Here is a 4,001-nt window from a genome sequence, read left to right as displayed (position 1 = left end):
GTCTGTACAGGAGCAATATTCACCAATATAATATTTCAGTCAGCTCTGCGATACCAAAATAACTAAACCAGGTATCAGCTGGAAGCTAAAAATCCAGTTTATTACTACTAATGCTGTCATTAATAATACGTCTTATTTGTTAAACATTCAAGATTAAGAAACAAATTTTAAAATGCAAGGAGTATATTTAATGTGTATAAGAGCAGCAGGTCTTTGAGGCTTGCTTACTGGCTTGTTGCTGTTGCCTGTTGTTAATTATTCCTGTAATATGAGAAGGTGGTTTGAGATTTGCTGGATGTCATAGGGTGAAGGCCTTGCAGTGGTAAGAAAAACTAATGAAACAGTGGGCAGACGGTATATGAGGCGACAGGTTCGGTGCAGACTCTGTCAGCTGATAAACAGCAGGAAGTGGTAGAGACACTGCGATAAAATCTTTTTACAGCGTGCAAATGTTTTCAGACACACCATAAGAAATCACCCTGTTAAATTACAGTAAAGTACTCCCAGCTCTATTTGTTATTTTAAAGTTTTTGTACTATAACAGGCTCCCACTGTAAAAATTACAGTACAAACTCCCTTTCAACTACATCCCACGGCGCTCTATTAGACTTAAATCTGCTGAGATAAGGAGATATGATGTTAATATTAATAAAAGTATTATCTGCTGAGCTGTTAAACTCATTGTCATGTTCAAAAAATCAGTTGATACACCAAGTTGATTGGCTACTTAAACATTTGAGTTAACAAGCAGTGGAACGGGTATAGCTAACAACGTGGCAACGCAGTTTTCTTCTGTGATCTCATGAAGAAGTTATTTCATGATGTTTCAGTACTTTAAATGTTTAAAAACACCTGTCCCAACACTAAACAGGGCCTTAATCATGTTCATTTAGCATGAATTCAGTTTAAATTACAGCATGATGGTGGGGGTTTCAGCTTTTGTTGTGATTCGCCTCACTGGCTTGTTGCTAGTTAAATGTCAACCTTATTCTTGTTCACACAAACACTGAAAAAAACCCACATCACATCTTCACATCAGTTAAAGTATAATCATAGCAACACTTCTAAATGAAGTCTTTGTGCTCTCCAGGGCAGAGCGTACACAGCTACAATTTCCTGCGCCTCCTTGTTCACTTCTTCACAGTAACCGTGTGCTAAATGAGACATGCTGCAACATGATTTTGCGCAGATGACTTATAGATGGAGGTAATCAAATTAAATACACTTCATTTAATTCGATTTGTGACTCACTGAAGAGGAAAAAATACTGTAAAACTGGACAGTACCAGTACTTTGTAGTAGGGCTGCCACGATTTGTCGACTAGTCACGATTACGTCGACTATCAAAATCGTCGACGACTGATTTAATAGTCGACGTGTCGTTTGAAGCTTTGTAAGATCGCAAAAGACGCAGGAATAATAGCAGGATTTAAGAGTGTAATAACGGACTGAAACAGAAGATGGCAGCACAGCATGTACAAGGATGCCAGCTGCCGTTAAACCCCGAAGAAGAAGAAGAAGCAGCTGTGTCCCAGAATTCATAGCGCGGCCAAGCTTAGTTTCCAACAATGGCGGTAGCTAGTTAGTTTTAATATTACTCTTATTATTCTTTCTGGGTCACAAAATAAACGTTTAACATATTTTCAGGCGAGAATGTAGCTGTGTAAACCTCAAATATCTGCTCAGTTTATCAGGACACCACATATTTTCAAAAGCGCTCCGACGTTTTCGGAGACGTCTGTTACCCACTAGCTCGATAGCTAGCCGGGGGCTAGGTCACTAGCGCCGTGAGAACACCGGACTCCCGGCAAATTGTTTTCAAACCCACCGCCGTCTTTCGCGACTCAGGTTAAATATATATGAGTCACTTAGATAAATTAAAAATGTTATTGTTTGGCTTTTTTTTAGTATTTTATTTGTTCCTGAGTAAATCGGTTTGGCTGAGATTAAAGTTATAGTTTTTACACAGCTGAATAAACGTCAAGCAGACAGCTGATTATCAGAAGTGTGAGATGCTGGAGAATATACTCCGGTGTCCTGTTATATTTTAGATAGCAAGGAGTTTATTAAACTTTACCGAAACAATCTGCAAATTTCATTAAAATTGAATAAACTATCATCTTGTCTTTATTTTTAGTTAGCACCTTAAAAGCTTAAAGCTGTAAGCTAATGATAGTTATATAAGAGCAGATGCTGCTGGTGCAATAAGCTGTAGTTTTGCGTCCAGTGGATGATGATCTGATTAGTCGACTAATCGCATAAATAATCGGTGACTAGTCGACTATCAAAATAATCGTTTGTGGCAGCCCTACTTTGTAGTTACTGTAAGTACAAAAACCAAAACAACACTGTAGAAGATTTTGTTCGTCTGTGCAGATTCAACCACAACATTGCCACAAGAAATTTTCCATTAGCCTGTACCGTTCAGGATTAAGCTAGCGCGTGAAATGTGTTGTCCTGTGTGCCAACCACACCCATCAGTAAAGCTGGATGAGTGTGAGCAGAAACTTCTGGAAATTTGTTTTCTCATTGTGTTTTTTCCTCCCTTGTATTGAATAACTCAAGTCAAGTTTATGAGTATAATTATATTAAAACAAAAAAATGAGGTGTAATTATAAAATTCAGACACCATGTTTCGTCCGTTTCTCTCTTCACTCCGCAGGGAGACCATGAATTCGCTCTCACTGGGGTGTGCTTTGGGGTGTCCTACAAATAACCTTGTTTTTCTCTCCTCTACCAAAGTCATAACCCTCTGCACTTGACTTTGTTTATACTGTTGGCCCTAAAACTCTTAAATACTTACATATTAACTCACACTTTAACTGTAACTGACCTCGAGCCAAGCCAAACTCCCGGTGAGACGAGCAGCTCCTGTTGGTGGATTTTCAACTCGAGATGTTGCTCTGGCAGCTCTGCTCCTCTGAGGGAACGCGGAATGAAATCCCAAGGTGCTCCATTGCAGTGCACGCGTTAGTTCATGGCACTGAGCTGCAGCTCACAACCCAACACGGAAAAGGTGGATCACTGAGGGTGCAATAGTGATGGTTTGGAGACCAGTACAAGATCGAGTGGTTTAAGGGACTTTGTGTATATTTAAAACAAAACAGGTCCAGAATAGTTTGAAGGAATGTGAAAACAGAAGCTTGATATCAAGGATTAGAGGAATAAAACCAGATGGATGATTAACTTGGTGTCTATTCTTAAGCCAGCATGACATTTTTTATAACAGCTCGTAGTTTTACTCAGATCAAAAACTCTTTCGTGATTTAAAATTATTTCGCCAAATTGAAAATAGAAAAAGAAAAAAGAACCAAATTGATTTTCTCTCTCATGTGCAACACAAAGGATCTAACAAGCCACATAAAAAGGCTTATCCTACTTTCCCCTTCCTAATTCTGCAGGAGCAGTGAGACATGTTTGCTTTCATTGCTTCAGAGTTTGAACAAGATAACAGGCCCGGGGAGGTCCGACTGGGCTCGGCCGTCTCTACCGGGCGTGACGGCTGATGTCGGTTTGGGGGTGGGGAGGTGGAGGGTAGATGGTGACATGTCAGTTTAACAGGGAGGCGAGCAGGAAAGTGCGTGAAAGGAACTCTGTTGACTTTTCTGCCAGGCCGATTTACACCCTACATTCATGATGTCAGCCTTATCTGGCCTGAAACTCTGAACTTCTGTCTAAAAATATTGTCCTCCGTTGCAAAACCTGCCTTACTGGGCAGACTGTCTTTGCCACAGGAGTGTTACGCAATTACAAAATAACAATAGCTTTGTTTCATAACGCTAATGTCGCTGTGACATGAGTAATTTTGGTCCAGTCTTGTCAAACTTTTTTTTTGTGGCCAAGCAGCAGGTGTGTGTATGTGTCTGTTTATGTGAGCATACACCTGTGTGTGCATACCCTCTGCCTCCAGAGAGACAGCAGGAGTAGGAGTGGCACAGGTACACTGGAAATTCTCGTTGGGTTTGAAGAGGGAGGACACGATAGGGGAGGAACCTTGAGAA

Source organism: Rhamphochromis longiceps, linkage group LG1 (assembly GCF_057381845.1).
Source record: "Rhamphochromis longiceps isolate RC_006_pf linkage group LG1, R_longiceps_female_GT1.1, whole genome shotgun sequence".
Classification (NCBI taxonomy): Eukaryota; Metazoa; Chordata; class Actinopteri; order Cichliformes; family Cichlidae; genus Rhamphochromis; species Rhamphochromis longiceps.
The sequence above is the reverse complement of the archived record's forward strand: the minus strand, read 5'-3'. Positions refer to the sequence as shown.